The sequence below is a fragment of the Notamacropus eugenii genome, chromosome 7, assembly GCF_028372415.1.
Source record: "Notamacropus eugenii isolate mMacEug1 chromosome 7, mMacEug1.pri_v2, whole genome shotgun sequence".
NCBI classification, from domain to species: domain Eukaryota; kingdom Metazoa; phylum Chordata; class Mammalia; order Diprotodontia; family Macropodidae; genus Notamacropus; species Notamacropus eugenii.
This window is the reverse complement of record NC_092878.1, coordinates 34,621,712-34,647,614: the sequence shown is the minus strand read 5'-3', so window position 1 is coordinate 34,647,614 and position 25,903 is coordinate 34,621,712. Positions and strand designations below refer to the sequence as shown.

Sequence of the window (25,903 nt, the reverse complement as noted above, 5' to 3'; positions counted from 1 at the left end):
TATGGGTTCTTAACCTGGGGTCTGTGAACTTGAGTTTTTGAAAAATATTTTGATAACTATATTTCAATATGCTTAGTTTCCTTTGCAAACCTGTGTATTTTAAGTTCTACATTTAAAAGCAACATTCTGAGAATCAATAGGTTTCAACCTGATTGCCAAAGTGGTCACAATACAAAAAAAGTTAAGAACCTTTGATGTAGAGGCTACCAGAGTTGATTCAACTCAAAACTTATGAATTAATCTGGAATTAAACTAGAAATTACGGTTGATGTTTTTAATGGGCTGCTGAAAGTACCAGCTTATATATCACAAGAGCACCATATAACCTCCAAGTTATGGTTTGATTTTTATTTCAGTAAATTCATCTCACTATAGGCTGCTCTTTGGAAGGAAATTCTCTACATAGAAATAGACGCATATATTGTAAACAGTTACGTCACATTACTATGTTGTGTTTGTCCTTCGTCCTCGAAGAGGACCATGACATTCACATGTCATGTGTGACATTCACATAGCATGTCCGGGTTTACACAATGTTTAGCAAACAGTGCAATTATGATCTTGACTTGGTTGTTGTTCAGTTGTTCTCTGTGACCGCATTTGGGGGGGAATTTTCCTGGCAGAGATATTGGAGTGGTTTGCCATTTCCTTCTCAAGCTTATTTTACAGATAACTGAGGCAAACAGGGTTAAGTGGCTTACCCAGGGTCTCATAGCTAATTAGGCGAGTGAGGCTAGATTTGAACTTAGGAAGATGAATCTTCCTGATTCCAAGCCCAGTGCTCTATGCATTGTACTACCTAGCTGCCATCTCAGTTTTACATGTACTAAAAACTGAGGCACAGGAAAAGCAAATTACTTTCTTAGACTTATGTTGCCAGGATCAGAAGTAGGATTTGAAATGAAGTGTGCTAATAACAAGTCTGGGGTTCTATCAGTATCCATTGATTGGGATGATACATGATGACAAAAAAAGCTATCATGAATTCAGCAATATTTATAAATGAATTTGTATTTCGTTCATTGGAAACTTCATGAAATCCAAAAATAAATTCTTGGGTGCTTTACTCCTTGAGAGATATTGTCACACAAGATTATGTCATTCCAAAAAGCCAAGCGGAAAAAATCCAACCACATTTTTTTCTATTCTAAAAAATAAGCACCATTGCTAAACCAGTGATTCCCATTGTTTACTTTGTCAGAACTAAATAAAGATCAAAATGACCGTTCTTGGTGTGCATGTGGATTCGCTGACTCCTTACAACTGCAGTCCATAGATTGGGAACCACTGCATTATACCATATTGGTCCTCTATAAAAAGACTATTTCAAATCAAATAAAAATGTTCTATTCAGTTTTGCTATCACTGATATCTTCATGCCTTCCTGACATGGGACAATCCATTTCCCAACTTCAGGCCTTTGTACAGACTATACCCCATTCTTAGAAGGTACTCCTGTCCTACTTTGCCCTTTTAGAATTCTAGTTTCCTTCAAATCTCAGCTCAGATACTACATCCAACACGAGGCCTTTCTTAATCTCTCCAGCTGCCGGTCCCCTCCTCTGTTATCTTATATTTATTTCAAATGAACTTATATGTGTATGCATTGTCTCTGCTAATGGAATGTCAGCTACCTAAGCATGAAGATTACTTAATTTTTGTCATTGTATCTCCAACACCTAACAGAATATTTTGCACATAACAAGCACTTAAAAAAAGTTATTGCTTGGTTAACGGATTCAACTCTTTCATTGCATTTTTGTACATACTTACAAACTTATAAATTTTTTGTACTAGGAATGTGAGAATGAGTAATATTTAGGCTTTCCATAAACCAAATCTAGGAGGTGGCTGCAGTGTAGATAGATAGATAAATATACACATATGTACATATGAGTGCATGTGGGTATATATATGTATACATTTGTATATACATATATGTATATATAAAATTCATCAATGTATTACCTTTCCCCTAAAACAGGAGCCTCCACAAAGGAAGAAAAGGTGAATTTGGTACCAAAGCCCGGAGGAATTTGTCCCACCATCTCACATATTCATTTGTGAATCATTATGCCATAGATAGCTCCTTAGCTCACAATGCAGCCATCAGAGGTCTTCTGCCAAATATGAGGCTGACATGTTGACAGCTTTCTTTTCCTTAAAATCCTAGATCATGAGAACTGGGGAACCTCCTCTCCTGTCTTTGTTGGCCATATTCATGAGCAAGCAGATCCTATAAAGATAAAGACCCCCACTGAAACAAGGGACCCGCCTAAGCAGACACTTCATTCATTCTGCTGAGCCTCTCTCTGTATGAGGAACTGAGGGCCTGCAGTTTTTAAAACTACATCTCTTAACCACAAATAATATCATTGTCATGGCAGCACTTCCTGTTTAGAATGAATCAACCATATTAAAAACAAAAAAAAAGACAAGAAACTGACATACAATAAGTATATTCAGCTATTCAGGGAGGAAAAAAATAAACAATTCTAGAGCTGGTTTAAAGGCAACCAGAGATATAGGACGTGAGAAGAGCTATTCTTTCTTTCTCATTCCCACAGTCATCCAACTAGTCCAGGTTTTCATCACCTCAAGTCTGGTCTATTGTTATAGTCTCTAGACAAGTCTTTTGTCTCTAGTCATGCTTGCCTAGCACAGGCCCATCTAACCTCATCCTTATATCAATCCAGCCTACATAATATTGTATCAATTGTTTGGAGTCTTTGGTTTGGACCTGTGATTTCATCTTGTAGGATACAAAGATTTTGCAAAGATTTTCAGCATTGATGCAAAGCAACTACTTGCATGTTAAATAGTTTTAGAGAGCTGGTTTGGGGCATTGAGAGGATAAGTGATAGACCCATGATCGCGTAGCTAGTATATTCCAGGCTGTCCTGCTTCCAAGCCTGGATTTCTTTACTCTGTATGCCCTGTTAAAAATTCCCTGAGTAAGCTTCTAAAAGCAGTACTCTATTTTTCTTACTCCCCTATTTAAAATCTTCAATGACACAGACTTTGCCAGGACATCAGGAAAGATAGCAAAGGCAACCAATTTGTAACCTTCCCACCACTGGTTTTAATGTCTTGTGGAACCTTATTAAAACTTCAAGAAAATGTGCATAGTGGTAGTGACAGAAGATGCTAATGAGAGTTGAAAGGACCATTACATTATTTACCTTTCATGTTATATCTTCACACTGGGATGTAAATTCTACTTGGGGATGGTGAAAACGTAGTTCCTAGCACCTAGGCAACACATAAGCACTTTGGACAACTTTCTGAGGCTGATCAATACTTCAAATTTTTGAGATCCACACCCTAATAAGGATATTGTGATCTCCTTAGGATGGAAATAGCACAACACACATACTTATATATCTGTGGTTCCACTTTTATTCAGTGATACTACATGGATACCCACCAGCAGTCCTGATTAGACTGGCCAAAAGGTGCTGTTTCCTTGGCCACCTTCTCAAGTAATTGGTTGTTCCTTCTTGCCTGTTCCACTAAAACACTAGGCCAGAAAAAGGAATAGATGATCCTCATTTTCACTTTCAGATTGTCTTTTTATCTCAACTACTTGGTAACCTCTCTTCCATTAAGGTTTACTCCCATCTATCCTTATAACTCCATCTAACATCTAATCATTGTCAATCACCAACCATGAGATCATTCATTCTCTCGTCTTTCTCAAGAAGTGTGGTACTTGTCTCATAGTCTTCCTACCTAACCCCTACTCTCATATTTAAGGATTCAACACAGATGGCAATGTCCCTTTGGATGCCCTGGCTTCTCAGTCATCAGAACCCCAAACTTGATAATCTCCATTTTCACTCCACCTCAGCTGCTCACAGTGGTTGTTTAACCTTGATTGGACTATCACCTATAACTACTCTACCTTCATGATCAAGAATTTTGAAATAAATATCTCTCTGACTGCAATCTCTTATTTTTCATTATCTCTTTCTGCCTCAACCTTCCTCAACCTACTCTGATGAAAAAGTGAGCCTTCTCCTTAGCAAGGCAAATTATTCCACTTTAGCTCTTCTGTCTCTTATAGGATCTTATCTTCTCTATTATTCCTTTTTCTTATCTCTCATCTTCAGTCTGTCTTTGTCCACTCACTGTTCCTCCACTATTTACAAACATACCTAGGTCTTTACCATCTTTCAAAATCTTTTTCATGGTCCTGGAATTTTCTCAAGCCTTCATTATTTTCTTTCATGCTTTTCTCTGCCAGACTCCTAGAAAGGGATGTATGTGGTCCATTTCCTCACCTCCAATTCATTTCTCAGTCTCCTGACATCTGACTTTTGACTCTATCATTCAAATCAAATTGCTCTCTCTCCATCATAACTTTTGCTTAACTATTAAATCCCAAGGGTTTTTTCCCCCCAGTCTCTGCCCTCCTAGAAAGATTTCTTCCCTTAGATTCTGCTAGAGTCCCTTCTCTTGGCTCTCCTGTCCTTTCTTTAAATAATAGTTTTTCCAATTATATGTAAAAACAAATTTAAACATTCATTTAAAAAATTAAATTCCAAATTCTCTTCACCCACCACAAGATGGCAAGCAATTTGACACAGAATATAGATGTGCAAACATGCAAAATATGTTTCCATGTTAGTCTTATTGTGACTGTTGTGACCAAAAGAAAAAAACAACCACACAGATAAAGAAAGTGAAAAATAGTATGCTTTGATCTGTATTCAGATGCCATCAATTCTTTCTCAGAGTTGGATAACATTTTTCATCATGAGTCCTTTGAAATTGTCTTACATTATTACATTACTGAAAACAGCTAGATGATCATTATACAATTTTGCTCTTACTGTGTACAATATTCTCCTGGTTCTGCTCATTTCACTCTGCATCAATTCATATAAATCTTTCCAGGTTTTTCTGAAAGCATCTTGCTTGTCATTTCTTTCTCCTATCTTTCTGATACTTGCTTTTCGGTGTTCTCCATTAGATCATCCTTCTCTTTCCACCCACTAACTAAATGTGGGCATCCCCACTTGTCTTGGTCTTTTTCAGTCTCTTTATACTCTCTCCCTTGGTGATCTTATTAGTTCTTACATGTTCTGTGATCATTTCTATGCAGGCATCTCTCAAATGTATTTAATTTCTGTACTAAACTCGAGTCCCATATCACCAACTGCATGTTGAACTTCACTTGGATAACTCCTAGGTATGTCAAACTCAACATGTTCAAAAAGAGAACTCAAAATGTTTCTCCTCATTCCCATTCTTCATCTAAACTTTCCTATTTATGTTGATGGTACTACCTTTTCTTTTAGAATACTCTCCTTACTGATCTCTATCTTTCGCTTTTCTCCTCTGCAATCTATCTGCCACACAACTGCCAAAATGATATTCCTAAAATAAAGATAAGATTGTCACACAAAACACCTTCCTTCAAAATTCTTCAATGGTACCCAAGGGTGAAACACAAAATTTCTAGATTATTTAAAGCCTTGCACAAACTAACCCATCTACCTACATTTCTAGTCTAATTTTCATATTTTACCTCTTTATACATCTCCGTTCTAAACTACTTGTAACTATTTCCTATACATAACATTCCATCTGTCATCTATTCCATCATATCTGCATAACTGGTCCTCTTAATCCATTCCAGAGCATCCCTCAGATTCCTTAAAAGCATAGCTCAAGAGCCATTTGCTAGACAAAGCTTTTCCTGATCTTCCCAATTATTAGCATTCTTTTATTCCTGAAATTATTTTGTATTTCAATGTTTATACTTTGTATTTTGTTGTTGTTCAGTCTTTTCAGTCGTATCTGACTCTTCATGATCTTATTTGGGGTTTTCTTGGCAAAGACATTGGAGCGGTTTGCCATTTCCTCCTCAAATTCATTTTACAGATGAAGAAATTGAGAAAAACAGGGTTAAGTGACTTGACCAGGATCACTTAGCTAGTAAGTGTCTGAGGCTAGATTAGAACTCAGGAAGATGAGTCTTCTTAACTTCAGGCTTTGTATTTATTAGTATTTACTTACTTAGATACATGCCCCATCAGAATGAAAACTTTATGAGATACCCATGGTCACTTCATTCCCTGTTCCTCTGCTGACTCTCTAGACTTTCCCAAAAGTATTTACTAGTTGGATGCATATTGTATTACCCCATTAGAATGTAATCTTCAGGAAGTACCCAGGCCACTTACACTCACTTTTTCCTTTTATTGCAGCGCCTGACACACAGTAAGTACTTAATAAAATCTCTGTGTATTGAAGACATGCTGATCACAAGGCAAGAACAAGAAAAGACAGCTGGACAGCCAGAAATCCTTGCCACGTCTGAGAAAGCAAAGAGAAGCTCTGGTATGTATGTAAATTCTCCATGGAAAACTTTTGGAAAGATATGGACCAGAATTATACCACAGGGGCAGGCAGAAATGAATGGGTCACAATTAGGAATGTTGGAAGGAACATTAGATAAGGAAGGTTGAACTAGATGGTCTCTGAAATCACTTCTAGTTCCAAATCCTGTGATCCATATCACAATGAGGTTATATACAGACTCAATGTTGGGACAGGGTGACTTTCCTTAACACAGGACACGGACTAAGAATCTTTTATGCAGCTTAAAATTAATAACTATATCAGCTTCCTTCCAGGCTGCCTCAGAAGTGCTGAGGTTACTTTCTAAAATGGGTAAAGATGAACACACAAAAAAAAACATTACCTGTCCTCCACGAAAAATCCACCTCCCATTCCACCAAAGAAAAAAAAAACTTCTCACACCCACCAGCAAAAGCATTTACCAATGTGCTGCCTAGAATGACAAATCTATGCGTAGGATACACTGATCGCTTTCAAAAGTTATAATGTTTTAAATACATTATCTTTAAAATCTAGGTCAGAGGGAAACATGAATTTATTTCTGATTGCATTTGGGAGGATGGATGGCAAGGTGGGTTTTTTTTGTTTTGTTCTATATCTATTTTTTAAAAGTCCTCTTTTCCTTTGCTCTCAATTTCCTTTTCTTCTGTCTATCCCTCTCTGCAACACAGAATCCCAAATCCAGATTTTGTTTATGTCTTAGACAATGCAGATGAATTGAGGGTTTTTTTGTGCTTAGTTTATAGTGACCGATTACTTGAAATTGTAGAATTTTTAAAAGTTAGAACTGAGATAGACTAAAAGTCATCTAGTCCATGCGTCTCGATTCAAACATGAGGGAGGTGAAGATGGGAGAGGAAAAAGCATCTGTCCAAGGTCATAAAGGAAGTTAATGACAGAAATGCAACTCAAGTCCAAGTTGGAGACTCTTCTATTTAGTGTTTTTCCCCACTATAACACAATGGGTATCTTTCTCTTAGTTTTTCCTTTGTCTTTTGCTTTGTTGCCTGTGACATTCATTCATCTCTCTTTCAACAAATGTTTACTGTCCACCTAATTATATTCAAGCCCATGTGCTTAGCACTGGGGGAGAGCTCTCAGGAGATTATAGTTTAGCAGGCACAGAAACAACAAGGTTATCTCTTTCAAAGCTACATATGTTAAGTGCCATGAGTGGTATCAACAAAATTACCATTGGAGTTCAATCAATCAATAAATCAACATTTTTTAAACACTTCCTATGTGCCAGGCATTACGCTAAGTACTGGAAGAATTCAGAGGAGGGAGAGTAAGGCTTCATAGAAGGATGGCATTTGACCTAGGCCTTAATCAATCAATCAATCAATTGAAAAGCATTTGCTAAGGACCCTCTATGTATGTGGTAAGTACTGTTCTAGGTGCTAGAGATACAGAGGAAAAAAATGAGAGAGTCCCTACCATGGATAATTGAAGGATGGGTGGAACTTTTTTTTTAAAGCAGAAGTATATGGAGAAGGAATTCTGACAAACCAGGCTTACTGGCAGTTGTAATCGCTAAATGTGCTCATCAGGAAAGATAACGACATTTACAAAATACAAATGTAGAAGTCCATAAACATGTGAGGTAATCTTTGAAATAGTTTCCTAGTTTCCATGCTTCAGGTCACTAGTAATTTACTGAATTTGCTCAACATTATGGTAGTGAAATCCTATTCTGAGATTCTGAGTCTCCTTCCCCTCCTCCAGGCTAGATATGTCGATCTGATTTTGGTGGGTCAGAGAAAAACAGTTCATGTATGTTAGCAGAAGTCAGTAACTAGAGATTACTCTCAGGCTGAGTATATAACCTGAATTCTTAATGAGGAAAGAATGCAGCAAACCAAGTCAGTAAAGGAGCACCTTCTCAACAGTAGCATTATTATGGGTCAGAATATTTCAAGGCCAAGAAATAATAATAACTAACATCTGTATAGCACTTAGTATATTCCAGCTCTTCTGCTAAGCACTTTATAATTTATATCTCATTTGATCCTCACAACAATCCTGGGAGGCAAGTATTTTTATTATCCTCATTTTACAGATGAGGAAATGGAGGCAAACAGAGGTTAAGTGACTTGCCCAGAGTCACATAACTAGTCAGTCTCTGAAGTTGGATTTGAACTCGGGTCTTCTGACCCCAGACCAGCATTCTATGAATTGCACTACCTAGGTGCCCCGTCACAAAGAACTGAATAGTGGTTCTTAAGTACTTTCTGCCCAAAACCAAACAAACAGACAAACTTCTATAGTTAAAGCTGTAATTTTTGGACAATTATGCCTATATGGTGGGTTTGGCCTTCACGGAAAAATGAGAAGAAATGTGACACTCAACTAGGAACAAAGGTCTGTATTTTAGTCCTGGCTCTGTGGATTTCTCCATGTGAAATTGGGCAAAACCCACAACCTGTCTAGGCTTTCATTTTTTTCATCCACCCTCCTCAAACCCCCCAACCACAACTCACCAACCTGCCAGTCTCAGCAGTAATGACCTTGCTTTCTTCCTCACCACATGAGATGAGCTTCCTCTATAACTCAAGACTTCTGTCTTTGATCCATTTCATCAAGTTTTTGCTAAGTGCCCACTATGGGCCAGGCACTCTGCTAGTTGCTAAGGATACAAAAACAAAAATGAAAATAAGTCCCTATCCTCAAGGAGCTTACGTTCTGCAAGGGGTAGAAATAATAGGTGCGTACTTAATATGAACAATATATACAAAGTAAATGCTTCTTCTTTCATGTCATATAACCAACATGATGGACTAATCATTTCTGCTCAATTCTTCCAGCTTCTCAAAGCTCTCAAAAATAGGAATTAGACATGAGTGATAAATTTTAGCTATCTCTGCGATCTCAGATACCAAGAACCTTATGGAGAATCTGCAGGGGGGAACAGAATAATGTACTATGAATAGGCAAAGAACTTAAGATGCAACCCAAAGTGACATGTATTGTAAATCAGAGTCTGATCACCAATTAAAAAGATGAATATTCGATAAAAGAAGCATTTGAAGCATTTCTACAAAAATTAAGAAAAACCCAGACTGGAGCAGATTATTTGCTTTGCAAACAACTCAGACACAGAAATACGAAATAAGTAAACAAGTTAACAACCAAGGAAAGCACAGGTGACAAAATTAATTACACCAGAAACAAGGTGGTGGGGCGAGGAGAACTAGAACAGGAAATACATCTATGGAGTTAAAAACGACAACAACAAATAAACAAAAAAAGGGGGAGTATTAAGAGATTTCTTTCTAAAAGCATACAGGGAAACAAGAGTGAAAGTGGACAAATGGAAGAAATAATGGTGGAGAAATAGGCCTGAAACACCGTGGAACCTCATCATATGCTTCCTACAAGACAATCAGTGTTTTTTGTGTGTGCCTAAATTGCAGAATGGGAGGGTATATAAAAGGGAAGAGTGGAGAAAGATAAAAAGGAATGTGTGAAGTACTCTAATTAAGTAAATGGTCAATAGTGAAGGGGAAACAAATTCTGTTGTATCTCAGGAAGAAGAGGGCCTACAGGAGAATGAGTGAGTATAGGCAAAGGAAGGGAAAAAACCGAAACAGAGAAGAAAATGATAAAATCTTTTTCCAGTAGGGAGGGGGTCCCACTGAAGAGTGTGTCAATAGGGTCCCTATAGTGGACTTTACAATGGATATCATCTGCAGTGATCTGGTCCTTAGAGAAATTGAAACCTCTGAGAGAATACTGTACCTCCATGAACAGCACTGTGACTAGGGAAAAGGGAAACTGGAGCTCCTAGGGGCAACTGATATCCTGAAGAATGGAAGATTATGCCCCCAAAGAGGAGATTCCATGGAAAATAAAATGGAAGGCAGGAAGTGGTCATAAAATGAACAGTCTGAGATATGGGAAAATCCTTATCATGTGGAAATACTTCTATTGGTGCTATCTTCTATAGAAACTGGTATTTCTAAGAGTGAAGTATAACAGAAAAAGGGGAGAGGGGCAAGATCTACAAGGCAAAAGTACAAATTGTTTAGAAGGCACTCAAAATAGGTATCTTAGAAGCTTTTATTCCATGAGAAATACAGAATCTAAAGAAGGAATAAATAAGTAGATTAAGAAAAAGCATTTCTTTAAAAGTAGGTTAGGCAAAAATACCTGAAAAACAAAACAAAGTATTGCCTTTACAGAAGAAAGGAGGAAAAGTCCTTAATTCAGAAAAAAAAATAATTTTAGAGGCATATACAGAATATATGAACCTCTTATAAATTTACATGTGAAGGGTTAAACAACACAATAAAATGAAAAAGAGTGACAGAGTATATAAGAAAACAAAATGCTACAATCTGTAGCTTACAAGAAACACATCTGAAAAATAAAGACATACACAGAATAAAAATGAAGGGCATCAGGTAAATTAAAAAGAAATCAAGAGCTGTAATCCCGCCATCAGACAAAGCAAAAACAAACACTTAAAACATAAAAAGATAAACAAGAAACTAGGCTGAGGGGAACCACAGACAATTAAGCAATATCAACATCAATTCACAAAGGAAAAGTTAACTGAATTACAAGATACAGACAGTAATGCAATAACGGCGGAAGATTTTAATGTCCCACTCTCAGTTTTGGGCAAATCTTACAGAAAGATACTTAAAAGGAAAAATACAGAAAGGAACAAATTTCTGAAGAGATGAGAGCAAAGTGAAAACAAAGGAATTTCTTGGGAGGAGGAAGAAAAAGAAATGTCCCTCTTCTTTTTCAAGGCTCACCTCTTTGTGACTTTGGTCCCATTCTTCTTAACATCTGATGGACCAGGCCACACCCATTTATCTCCTTCATCTTTAATTTCTCCCTTCCCACCATCTCTTTTTCTTTTGCCTACAAATATGCTTAGGTTTTCCCTGTCTTGAAAATAACTTTGTCTGAACCTTGCTACATCTTCCACCCCACTTAGAGCTGTCATACTATCACTCTCCTCTCTTTATGGTCAAATATCAAGAAAAGCCTTCCCTTGTTGCCTCTACTTCTTCATCAGCCATGCACTCTCAAGTCCACTCTAATCTGCCTTCTGTTCCCAGTACTCCACTAAAAGTGTTTTTTCTAAGGCCACCAATGTTTGCTGAATGAGGGAGCTGAACTCACATTTAGTTCTGAACTCCTTTGCTTCTATGACTATGTCAATGGTAGAAATTTTTCCTTTCAAATGCCATCCCTTCTTCTTTCCACACAAAATCAACAGGACTTGCCCTGTGGAAAGGTGATGTAGGAGGATGTCCACAAAGATGTTATAAGTTGACAGATATGACAAGGGTCCACCTACTCCTCAAGTATAATCAAGGTTAATTGAAAGAGTACCACTATATTTTGAAGTGAGATAACTGGTTCTAGCACCTACTATGTTACCATAGGTAAGCAACTTCTCTGGGGTCCAGTTTCCTTCTCTGTAAAATGATGGGGTTGGCCTAGAAGAATTCTAAGATTCTTTTCAACTTTGGCAAGCTATGAATCTTTCATTTTCCATTGACTTGCCACATCACATAAAGTCACCATCACTCTATTGTTGTACTCCCTCCAGATTTCGTTTTTATTTTTAACTCCAACTGTGATTTCATTAGTATAGGCAACTCACAGTGAGGAAAATTTTACCTACACAGGTAAGTACCTTCTCTACAAATTTCTTCTAGTGAGGTTGCCTGGGGGAATTGAAAAGTTAGGTAAATTGCCCAAGGTCACACAGTCATTATGGGAATAAGTGGAGTTGGATGAAGCAGGTCTATCCATTACACCTCAACCCCTTCTTGGTGTGTGACCACACAGATGTCTCTAGAATACTGTTATTAAAATGCATATGGTGTCTAGGAACTAAAGGTGAGAAGGAGCACTCATGGCAAAAAAAAAACAACTACCATTCCCTTAAGACCTGCTCCAAAGTGACTTCTTCCTACTCTGAACTTCCAAAGCATGATGTTTGTTTCTCTTTTATGACACATCACATTCTGTGTTTTATTATTTATTATATCCATACCTCTACAGGCCCCATGGCTAGTGGAAGGAGTCTTGGTCTAGGAGTTGTGAAGATCTGGCTTCAAGTTCCACTTCTTACATTTATGGGGTATGTGACCCTGGGCAAATCATCCAACCCCTCTGTGCTTCAGGCAGAATTTATCTACTAAAATACTAATACTTGAGAGGTCTTCATTGGGTGTATTCATATGGGGGAGTTTCTTAAAGACAAGAACAGACTCATTCATCTTTGTATGCCCTTGACACACTGATTAAAAAGACTAAGTACTCCACAGATAAGTGATGAATTTAAGACTTAGTGTAGATTCAACAGCATAAGGCAGGAATTTAGGAGAGGAATCCATTATCTGGTTTTCCTGACCTCCTCCTTCCCCCTCTCCCAGTTGGTACTTTTCTTCTGAGATTACTTTCCATCTACTCTGCATGAGTTAATCAATCAATTGATCGATCTATCTCTTATATACACCACCACTTATCTATGTATGTACATAGTAGTCTAAATGTTGTCTCTCTCATTAGAAAGTCAGCTCCTTGAGGACACATACTGTTTTTGCCTTTCTTTCTGTCTCTAGTACTTAGTACAGTTCCTGGCACATAGTAAGTACTTAATAAATGCTTACTGACAGATTAACTGGTTGATTTTTTGCAGCTGTGTGGAGAATGGATTATAGTACAAAGAGATGAGGCAGGGAAGAGACTGCCAGTAGATAGGTCGAACACTTTAAGGATAGATAAGGCAAGATGTACTCATTAATCTATGTTTCAGTTACCAACCTTGATCCATACTCCTAAGAAAATCCCTTTGTTCTCAACCTACTTCAGTTTCACACAGGGAAGTCTGGAAAGGGTTTTCTGCGGGTTGTTTTTTTGGTTTGTTTTATTGTATTAGTATTGCTAGAGAAACTAAAAACGAGGTTTTTCACACGCTTCCACAGGAGAAAGAGTGAACCTAGGTAAGGAACATATGAGAAATACACAGAAAAAACATGCAACAAAACATACATAGAGAGAGCTAACCCTTACCCTTGATGTTGTAGGGCCATAAGTTATTCTAGTAATGTCATCATTTTCTTCCTCCCTGTCCCTTCCCTATCTTCTTCTCCATCCTCATGATTTATAGTCCGTTCTGGGTAGGATATAGTCTCTGTATGAAATGTAGACTTGGTCAGTTGTTCTCTGCTGGCCTCATGTGGCCACTGATCCATGGTGTTCCACTGGTCCTGAGGTCATTGTCAAATGCTGCCAGGTAAGACTTCTAATAGGACTGGGCAGAAGGTTTTGGAAATTCTTTGCTCCCAGGTTCTGACTCCAAATGGAATCTTTAACTGAGGCACCAGTACACCTTCTAAGAGAAAGAATAGGTGCTGCTATGTCCCTCTTTTAGCTTGGAGCCCAGAAGCCTTTGATGTGGCCCTTTTAGAAAAGGAGAGCCTTCACATACCCAGTTATGAGATATTCTATAAAAATATCTTTGTCTGTTTTGAACCCTAGGCTCTAATAGAAGATTTTCAGGAGTTGAACTCTTTGAAATATAGAACATTTCCAACTAAGTAGTGCCTAGAGACTTAAATCTATTTTTTAGCCTCTATCAGGACTCATTCTGGTCTTTTTTTTGGTGGGGAGGGGAGCTTGGATCTTTTATTTCATGTGTGTATGAAACTATTCTGCAACTTATACTTATAAAGAGTTGTCTGGGAGAACTGAAAGGTTTAAGCAACTTGCCTAGTATCACAGCAGTTGTCAGAGGCAAGACTTCAACCAAGGATATTCTTGAGAGAGGCCTGTTCTGTATCTACTACAGCCTCTTCACTCTGACTTAGGGTTAGAAATTCCTCATAGTTTCCTGTTTACTGTCCAACTGCTAAACTGAACATTGTCAGCGTCAGTTTAGAGTTCAAGCTTCCAAAAAATTGCCTAGGGCTCTCTAGATTCAAGCCTTTCACTACCAGGTTTCTCAACTCCAAATTTCTTTTTATTTTCCATGCAAATGATGGGATGGAGAAAAAAACACAAGAAGAAACTAAGCCCTAGGAATGAAATCACTGTCTTCCTCTGGCTTAAGTGCAATCTTGCCATGTGTATACACACATGCACTATACACACACACACACACACATGCATGCATGAATGCTGGCTAGCTGTATATATATTAATGGCTATATATATTACGGGATGCTAACTATTTTATATATGTATCTATGGGGAGAGAGAGAGAGAGAGAGAGAGAGAGAGAGAATCTTTTGATTTTCTAGGCAAATTATGGGAAGGGGAAAAAGCATAAGAACAAAATTAAGCCCTGGGAACAAGGTCACTGTCTTCTTCCTGCTTGGTTACACACATATGCACACACATATACTTATATGAACATATGTGTGAATGTGAATATGTATACAATATATATTACGCATATATAATATTTATTTGCTGAGTAGCTATATATATGTTGCTGGCTATATATATTATTTAATGCTAATGATGTAATACATATAATGAATCAGACTATATTTTGTTATATGCATATTTTAAAATTTAAATATATGTAATATGTACATACGTGTACATATACACATATATGTACATATAGACATATATATGGGGCCAGTAACAAGTCATAACTCATATTCTTTTTGGGTCTGTATTTCCTAGCCCCACCCCACTAAGACATTATCTATTTCTGGAACATATCCACTACTTCCTTTAGTAAATTTCAAGGTAGAGTTGGATTAAATTCTTAGAAATAACTTCTATTCTAATGTTGTTACACAAAGAAGTTCTAGAAGGAAAAGACTGGTTAAACAATAACATCATGCCTGCTGAGAAGACCCTAAAGGGTCTGCTTTAGGGGAAAAATTAATTAGTACTCCCCAAAAGAATATAGGACAGAGGTCTTAAATATTCTATCTTATCTGAGCAAACTGCAGGTGTGAGAAAAGTATTCTTAGGAAACTAGCTTGGGGGAAATTGTAACAGAAAAAGAAAATTCAATAATAATTTTTTGAAAAAGAAACATTGTATTAGGTTGCTGTGCTGATAAATGCAGCTGAGGAGTTAACAGATAGCTGGAGACAGTGTATCCTCTAATTTCAACAGCACAAAATAAGCAATATGAGGCACTTAATCCTTGTTTTCCTGTAGGACACAGCACTAAAAAAAAATTTCTCAGTTCTTGATCTCAGAGGTCAACAGAAGCAGCCTGACTCATCAGCTACAGTCACACCTACACTGAATCAAACTCTCTGCCTCTCCTTCTGCCTCCTCCTCTACAACTGGTTTGTAGGTTCAAGCTGCTGCCTCCCTTTACCTTCATGTCTACCTCAATGCGGTTTCTTAAAATGCCTGCCTGACTTGAACTAGAATTGAAAAACAGCATAGAGAGAATAGTAGAGCCAAGTTCACTGCTAGACACTCCACAAATATACTGAAATATAATATGAGCAAAATAAAAATGTTTAGCTGAGTATTGCAAACAATCAATAAGTATCTGTTATGTTGCATCTACTATGTGCCCAGCACTGTGCTAGGTACTGTAAGGGACAGAAAAGAAATAAAAGACAAAGTTCTTAACTTCAAGGAGTCTCTTCTTGTAGGGGAGACAAAATACATTGTCATCACTATCAATTTCATTTATATAGTGCTTAGGTCTCAATATTACAGATAGTGGTGCATCATGCTGGCTATCCATCTGTTATCTCTTGCTCTTGTTTCATGACTGATCTACTTTCTTTCTCATTTTCATTGCATCTTGCATGCAATTTACTGTGGGTAACATGCTGTGCCCTATTTATACATGCCATACACACCTCTACTAGTCTTCGGTTGATCTTTTATTCTTCAAAGATTTTTCCTTGGGGTACACACAATAATTCAATCCAGTAAACTTTTACCAAGAGTCTATTGCATGTAATGCACTATATTGGAAGCTAGAGCTGCTTTGATACTTGAAACAGATTCATGATCTCATGGATGTAGGCAGGTGGTGCAGTGGATAGAGCCCCTGGGCCTATGAAGGCATGAAGACTTGAGTTCAAATGTGACCTTAGACATTTACTAAATGTGTGACCTTGGGCAAGTCACCTTACCCCCATTTGCCTCAGTTTCTTAGCTGTAAAAGGGGATAATAAGAGCACCTATTTACAAGATTGTTGTGAGGATCAAATGAGATAGTATACATAAAGTATTTAGCAGAGTACCTGCTACATAGTAGGTACTTATTTCCTTCCCTCCACAGTCAACAGATCATTTTCCTATCTATACCTTTTCACTTCCTGTGCTTCTTTTTCTGCCTTTTCATAAATTCCCCAAAGAGGATATGCACAATATGCAGAAGGCTTTCCTTTTGTTCTGTCAGTAGATAAACATTTATTAAGTGCCTACTTAAGCACTGGAGATCCTAAGAAATGCCAAAGCTACTCTCTGCCCTTAAGGAGCTCACAATCTAACAGGGGAGACAAGAAGAAAACAAATATGTACAAACAAGCTATAGACAGGAAAAAATTAAAAGAGGGCAAAGCACTAGAATTATGAGAGGTTATGAAAGTCTTCTTATAGAGGATGAGACTTTAGTTGGGACTTGGAGGAAGCCACAGAAACCAGCAGATGGAATTGAGAAGAGAGAACATTTAGGCATGGAATCTTCTTTCAATTACTCTATATGTCATTGTTGATAATGTTCTATAGCCTACTTATATCAACCATATACAAAGTGTCCCACAAAATCTTAATGTTGTTTAAAGCTATTAAAACTACTAAAGGAGAGAAACCTAGGAGGAGGTGTTCAACAGGAAAAAATGCTGTAATGAGGCCAAGACAGATGAGTATCTTTCAAAGGGTTCAGAGAAAGGATAAGTAGAAACCTATGTCCTAAAATACTACAGGGCAAGTCAGCCCAAAAGGGGAAGAAAACTATCAAGAATTAAAATACCTTACTGTCATCAGAATTTAATCAAAGAGGGAATAACATAAACACTGTTGAGTGCAGAAATCTGTTTTACCCTACAGGGAAATAGGGAGGAAGGTGATAAGAAAAGGGAGTGGAAGCTGATAAAAGGGAGGACAGATTAAGGGAGCCAGTGGTAAAAAGCAAAACAGACTTTTGAGGAAGGACAGGGTAAAAAGAAAGACACAAGGATAAACAAGGGAAAAAAATAGGATGTAGGGAATACACAGTTACTAATCATAACTGTGAGTGTGAATAAAATGAACTCATCTCTAAAACAGAAACAGATAACAAAATGGAATAAAAACCAGAATCCATTGTGATATACTCTCATCTGATTTGGTTCAAGGAGGGAGCAATAAACTTAATTAAGTATATAAATATAACTAGCTCTATAGGCAGTAGGAGGGGAAGGAGGAAGAAAGGGGAGGGGAAGCTAAAAGGGAGGGAAGAAGTAGTAAAGGTAAAGGGGAGTAAAAGGGAGGGGGGCTGAAAGAAGGGAAGACTGAGGGAGGTGGTGGTGAAAAGTAAAAACTCTATTGAGAAGGGGAAGGGCGATGGGAGAACTAAAAGCACAAATGGTGGGAAAGAGGATGGAGGGGCAGTCACAGATTGTAATCGTAACTGTGAATGTGAATGGAATGAACTCTCCCATAAAACGGAGATGGATAGCAGAATGGATTGAAAGCCATAATCCAGCAATATGTTGTTTACAAGAAACACATTTGAAATGGGGGGATACACACAGGGTAAAGGTAAAAGGTTGGAAAAGAATATATTGTGCCTCAGCATATGTAAGAAAAGCAGGGGTAGCAATCCTAATCTCAGACAAAGCAAATGCAGAAATAGATTTAATCAAAAGAGATAAGGAGGGAAACTATATCCTGCTAATAGGCACAACAGACAATGAAGCAATACTATTACTAAACATGTATGCTCCAAGTGGTATAGCATCCAAATTCTTAAAGGAGAGGTTGGGGGAGTTGAAGGATGAAACAGACAGTAAAACTACACTAGTAGGGGACCTCAACCTCCCCTTCTATGTACTTAATAAACCTAATCTCAAAATAAACAAGAAAGAGGTTAAGGAGGTAAATAAAACTCTGGTTAAGGTAGATATGATAGATCTCTAGAGAAAACTGAATGGGAATAGAAAGGAATATACCTTTTTCACAGAGGTACAGGGCACATATACAAAAACTGACCAAGTTCTAGGGTATAAAAACCTCACAATCCAGTGCAGAAAGGCAGAGATAGTCAATGCATCTTTCTCAGATCATAATGCAATAAAAATTATATGTAATAAAAGGCCATGGAAAGATAAACCAAAAATTAATTGGAAACTAAATAATCTAATCCTAAAGGAGTAGGTTAAACAAGAAATCATAGAAACAAGCAATAACTTCATTGAAGAGAATGACAATAATGAGACAACCTACTACATTTTATGGGATACTGCAAAAGCAGTTCTTAGAGGAAGTTTTATATCTTTGAATGCCTACATAAATAAAATGGAGAAAGAGGAGATCAATGACTTCCACATGCAGCTGAAAAAACTAGAATAAGAACAAACTGAAAATCCCCAAGTAAATACCAAATTAGAAATACTGAAAACCAAAGGAGAGATTAATAAAATTGAAATTAAGAAAACTATTGAATTAATAAATAAAACCAAAAAAACTAATAAAATGGATGAACTTTTGGTCAATTTGATTAAAAAAAGAAAGAAGAAAATCATATTACTAATATCAAAAATGAAAAGGGTGAACTCAACTCCAACGAGGAGGAAATTAAAACAATAATTAGAAATTACTTTGCCCAACTTTATGCCCACAAATTCAACAATCTAAATGAGATGGATGAGGATTTAAAAAAATACAAATTGCCCAGACTGACAGAAGAGGAAGTTGAATACTTAAACAACCCCATCTCAGAAAAAGAAATTGAACAAGCCATCAATGAACTCACTAGGAAAAAATCTCCAGGGCCAGATGGATTTACAAGTGAATTCTATCAAACATTTAAAGAACAGTTAATTCGAATACTATATAGACTGTTTTTGAAAATTGGGGGAGGGGGAGGAGCCAAGATGGCAGAGTAGAAAGACACACATACGCTAGCTCCGAACCCACAGCCCATAAAATATCTGTAAAGAACTCCCAACAAATTCTGGAGCAGCAGAAGCCACAGAACAACGCATTGGACGAGATTTCTGCTCCAGACAGACCTGAAAACCTGACACCAAAGGTCCTTCGTGCATTGGACCAGAGGAGAGCCCAGCCCTGCCTTGGTTGTGCAGCACTGAGAGGAGCAGATCGGAGCAGATCCAAGCGGGCTGCAGGGACGGAATCTCCTTGCTATGAAGATCCAAGTCTACCAGAAAAAACTCTCTCACGCTGTAGTCGTTGCTGTGCACAAAGTTCTCCTGGTTCTGCTCCTTTCACTCAGCATCAGATCATATAAGTCTTGCCACGCCTCTCTGAAGTCTTCCTGTTCATCATTTCTTATAGCACAACAGTATTCTATTACATTCATGTACCATAATTTATTCAGCCATTCCCCAATTGATGGGCATCCCCTTGATTTCCAGTTTTTGGCCACCACAAATAGTGCTGCTATTAATATTTTTGTACATATGGGACCCTTTCCCATTCTTATGATCTCTTGGGGATACAGTCCTAGAAGTGGTGTTGCTGGGTCAAAGGGTATGCATATTTTTGTAGCCCTTTGGGCATAGTTCCAAATTGCTCTCCAGAATGGTTGGATGAGCTAATAGCTCCACCAACAGCGTATTAGTGTTCCAGCTCTCCCACATCCTCTCCAACATTTATCATCTTTCTGTTCTGTCATGTTTGTCAATCTGATAGGTGTGATGTGGGACCTCAGAGTTGTTTTGATTTGCATCTCTCTAATCAAAAGTGACTTAGAGCATTTTTTCATGTGACTATAGATATCTTTAATTTCTTCCTCTGAAAATTGCCTGTTCATATCCTTTGACCATTTATCAATTGGGGAATGACTTGTATTGTTGTACATTTGACTCAGTTCTCTATATATTCTACAAATGAGGCCTTTATCCCTGAGATTAGCTGTAAAAAATGCTTTCCCAACACACTACATCCCTCCGAATTTTGGTTGCATTGGGTTTGGTTGTGCAAAAACGTTTCAGTTTAATGTAATCAAAATTATCCATCTTGCACTTCATAATGCTTTCTATCTCTTCTTTAGTCAAAAATTCTTCCCTTTTCCATAAATATGATAAATACACTATTCCTTGCTCCTCCAGTTTGCCCATGGTATCCATCTTTATACCTAGATTGTGCACCCATTTGAACTTTATTCTTGTGTAGGGTATTTGGCATGGGTCTGTGCCTAGTTTCTGCCACACTGTTATCCAGTTTTCCCAGCAATTTTTGTCAAACAGTGAGTTCTTATCCCAGAAGCTGGGGTCCTTGGGTTTATCAAACAGGAGATTGCTATATTCATTGCCTACTGTGTCTTGAATACCTAGCCTATTCTACTTGTCTACCTTTCTGTTTCTTAGCCAGTAAACAAGTGGTTTTGATAATTGCTGCTTTATAATACAATGTGAGATCTGGTAGTGCTAGGCTACCTTCCCTAGCATTTCTTTTCATTTGTAGAATTAGCTTTTAAAAAGGTCTTGGAAAGTTTGCTGTGTAAGTCAAATCTAATAAGATAAGATGTACACTAGCGTTCTCAAAATCAGCTTCACAAAAACAGATAGGGAGGACTCATTTAGAAAATAGTTTCTTTGGAAAAGATCTGGGGTTGTACTGACTATATGTTCAACATGAATCAACAATATGACTTGGCATTCATAAAAGGAATGCAATTTTAGGCTTATTTAGGACAGAATTTATGTCCAAAGCAAAAGAGCGAATCTCCCAGTTCAGACCACATCTGGTATTATATTTAGTTAGGACATAAACAAACTGGATCCCATCAAGAAGACAGTAAATAGGATGACAAGAAGACTAGAGACCAGACCATATAAGGATAAGTAAGGATCATCTGAAGGAACTTGAGATTTAGCCTGGAGATGAAAAGATTCAGAATAAGTAAGCTTTCCTCAGGTATATAATGGCCTGATGTAGAACAGAGATCAAACTTGTTCTGCTTAGCCACAGAGGGCAGGATGAAGAAAAATTGATGGAAATTTCATTTAGACAGATTTAGGCATTGGGTAAGGAAAAATTTGCTTAGATTAGAATTATCCAAAAGTGTACTGGTCTGCCTCAGGAGGTAGTGAGTTCTCTGTTGTTGCAGGTTTTCAAACGAAGGATGGATAAGCACTTGTGACAATTGTGGTAGACATCACTCCTATTCGGATATAGGCTGGACTAGATTAGATGGCTGCTGAATTTCTTTCAAACTCTGAGATTCTGTGAATCTATGATTTAGGAGGAAACTAATAAAAGTTTTTGAGCAGAGGAGTGATATGATAATACTTGTGCATTAAGATTATTTTGGCAGCTATGAGATGGATGATTAAGAGAAGGGAGAGACTGAAGACAATTTCCCTATTTTAATCTCCTTAAGTAATTTAGGAGGTTATTATAGTAACACAGATAAGAGAAGGTAAAGGCCCGGTGGCAAAGTCAGTGGAAAAGAAGAGGGTAAATGTGAAAATTATTACAGAAACAGAATCAGTAGTACTTGGCAACTCATTGAATGTGGAGGGCAAAAGAAGACAAGTACAAGATGCCCCCAAAGTTTTGGGGCTGAACGATGGTGATGCTATCAATAATAATAACAATAAACTTTTATATAGCTCTTCAAAATTTACAAAGTATTTTCAACCCTAGGAAGTAGATACTACACTTATCATTAATTCCAGTCTTATAGATAAGGAAATTTAGGTTCAGTGAAGTAAACTGACCTGTCTATGCTCATATAGTTAGTAAGTGTTGCATGCTGATTTTATTTTTTTTTAATTTTTAAAAAATTATTTGTTTTCACTTTTCTACAATTACTTCCATTAAGTCTTAGATTTTGTCTCCTTCCCTCCCCTCTCCCCTCCCCAAGATGGCATGCAAATCTTATATGGGTTCTACACATACATTTTTATTAAACACAATTTCACATTAGTCATGTTGCATAGAAGAATTCAAATTAATGGGAGAAACCATGAGAAAAAACAAAACAAAACATAACACAAGAGAAAATATTCTGCTTCACTCTGCATTCTGATTCCATAGTTCGTTCTCTGGATGTGGATGGCACTTTGTCTCAAGAGTCCTTTGGGAATATTTTAGGTCCTTGCGTTGCTGTGAAGGGCTAATTCAATCAGAAACTTTCCTCACACACTGTGGCTGTTACTGTGTACAATGTTTTCCTGGATCTGCTCATTTTACTCAGTATCAGTTCATATAAGTCCTTCCAGGCCTCTCTGAAGTCCTGTTCATCATTTCTTACAGCACAATAGTATTATATGACATTCATATATCACAACTTGTTCAGCTATTCCCCAAATGATGGACCCAGATTTCTTTTGACTCCAACTCTGATTCCTCTCACTCTATCATGCTGCTTTCTTGCACAGATAGAAATGGGGGGGGGGGGTGGATCTGGAAGAGGAACAGGTTTAGGGGGAAAAGAGTTTTAGGAGTCCATAGAATAACTAGGTAAAGATGACTAATGGCAAGTTAGAGATATGGAATTAGAGCTCAGGGTAGGCTATATAGGTTTGTGACTCATTTGTATAGAAGTCATGATGGAAGCCATGAGAGCTGATGAAATCATCAAGGAATAGAGGGAGTGTCAGGAGAGAAGGAAGAGGGGGGCTAGGAAAGAAGTTTGAGAGAAATTCATGCTTAGGAGGCAGCAGAGGGATTAAGATCCTTTAAAGAGACCAAGAAGGATACATAAAAAAGGAAAGCCATGAAAAAATAAGATTACATGGAGAAGCCAAGAGAGTAGAGAGTTTTTAGGGAAAGGTAGTCAAATACAGAACAAAAGACAAGAAAGATCAAGACCGATAAAGCGTCATTAGATGTAGCACTTAAGAAATCATTAGGGACCTGGGAGAGAAAAGTTTCAGTGGAGTGGTGGTGTCTGAAGCCAGAGAAATGAATGAGCTTTGGTGAAGTGGGAAAAGAGATCACTATTCTTTCAAGGAGTTTAACAATAAAAGGGAGGAAAGAAAGGGGACAACAGCTTAAAGAGATGCCTGGACTGAGGGGCAGACGTTTGTAGGCAGCAGGCAGACATGAAATCAGTAGTTAAGGAGAAACTGAGGAGATATATATATATAGAGAGAGAGAGAGACAGAGAGAGACAGAGATGATTAATGGTGGAACAAGCTAGTTGAGAAGATGAGTGGGGTAAGATCAATAGCACAAATAGAAGGGCTGACCATGAATGAGGAGAAGGCTATTCTATTCTTTGAACCAAATTAAAGGAAAAGAGGATAGGTGAGTCAATAAAGGTGTTTGGAGGATGAGTGGTAAGAGAGTTCATGACATCTTCTATCTTCTGGGTAAAATAAAAGGTGAGATTATCTCATGAGAGGGGTGGAAATGGAGCAGGAGGCTTCGGGGACTAATTCCTAGTTTGGGGAGGTCAGAAACAGCCTTAGAAGGATGTGCTGAGGGATTCAAGGGCAACCTGAAATGATTAGAAGAGAATACAAACTATAAACTTAGACAAAGTCAGAAAGCTACAAAGTTAATCAAACTCCCCAGAGCTGTACTACCTTGGCTGGAAGGTATTTCACCTAGCTTTCTTACTCTGCCTTTATCCCAATCAACACACTAAGCATTATAGTCACATTATAAAGGAACAATTTAAGAAAATCCATGCCAGAGGCCACTGTTCTCCCTGCTTTTATATGCTTCCTACACGCAGGCTTAGAGTGGGACTGAAGTCTTTGGCAAGAATTGCAGCCTTCCAGTTCCTATAGTTTCTGTCCTGTCTCTCCAATTGTGGTAATATTATCCTTCTTTCTAATAACCCTTTATAGTAGGAAAGAGTGTGTGACCTGCCCATCTCTCCCTTATGTATCATGAGGAAGCTGGTTCACCCTTGTAATGGAATAGACTTTTATCCTCTGTCCACTGGAGTACAGCATGACTGAAATTACATTTGTTATGGCTGCTTTTCCCAGTGTCAGCTACTAAGAGTTACATTAGCTCAATTAATTACTCACTGAATTAACAAGCATTTATTAAGCACTAACGATATTCTGAGCCCTGTGGTAAGACACTGAAAATACAAACGAAACAGCTTCAGTGAGCTGATTTTCTACTGGAGGATATGACACGTAATAATAATAATATGTAGTAATAATAATAATATGTAATAATAATAATAACAATGAGAGCATTTATGTTTTGCTTTAAGATTTGTAAGACCTTTCACAAATGTTACCTCATTTTATCCTCACAACGACCCTTGGGGATCGGTACTATTATTATCCCCATTTTATAGGTGAGGAAAGTGAGGCAGAGATTTAAGTGACTTGCCCAGAGTCACACAGGTAGGAAGAGTGTGAGGCTGCATTTGAACTCAAGTCTTCCTGATTCCGGGCCCAGTACTCTATCTACTGCAATACCAGACTGCCTTTATAATTAGACACAAAATATACAAAAAGTACAGGAAATGGAAGATAATTTCAGGAGGGGAGGCGCTAATAGCTCTGAAGACTCTGGCAAAGCCTCAAATAGGGAGTGGTATTAGAATAGAGAGGCAGAAGAATTGTGAATGATGATAGTGAGGAAGCAGTGCCTGAACATCTGGAATAGAATGTGTTGTGTGAAGAACAGCAAATTGATCTTCTGGGCAGTAAGGCCAAGAGGAGTAGTATGTAGTATATCTGGAGAGACATAGGTTGGAGTCACATTATGAAGGGCTTTAAATACTAAACAGGCATTTGCATTTAATCCTAGAGCAATAGGGAGCCCTTGAAGTTTCTTGAGCAGAGGTGAGATGTGGTCAGACCTGTGCTTAGGAATATCACTGGGAACTAATACCCTGACATTGGGAGCCATACCCTTTGACCCAAAGATTCCATTTCTAAGAACAGACTCCAAGAAGGTCAATGATAAAAAAAAGAAAGGCTGCACATACACCAAACTGTTTATAGCTGAACTCTTTGTAGTAACAAAGAAGTGGAAACAAACATAAATGTCCATAAACAGGGGAATGGCTAAACAAGTTATGGTGCATGCCTTTAATGGAATTTCATTACTATGCTAGAAGAAATAACAAATATGATGAATAAAACTTTTAACAAGATAAACAGAAAGAAAAGCAACAATAAAACAATGGAAATTGAATGGTGTGAAATTACAATGACCTAGTTGGGCCCCAAAGAACAGGTATCAAAAGGCACTTCACCCCCTTCTTTGCAAAGAGACAACAAGTGTGGAACACTGAGGGTAATAATGCCAGGCTTTTTTGATGTGTTGGTTAATTTGGACTAACTACTGAACTACTTTTTCCTCTTTTTAAATTCTTTATTACAAAGAATGACTCTCTAGTAAGGTTTGGGGAATATACTGGGAAATACAGGTGATATAAAAACAAAAAACATCAATGAAGTTTATTTTTAAAAAGGTG

At 37.6% G+C, this 25,903-nt stretch overlaps 1 protein-coding gene across 1 annotated transcript in view; it reads right to left on the bottom strand.

Annotated features, from left to right (window-relative positions):
• The window catches only part of DGLUCY (D-glutamate cyclase), a 208,993-nt gene that overhangs the window by 165,165 nt on the left and 17,925 nt on the right, over window positions 1-25,903 (bottom strand). The window contains 1 exon segment of the mRNA XM_072624965.1: window positions 8,850-8,995. The gene's annotated coding sequence lies outside the window, so the exon portion shown is untranslated.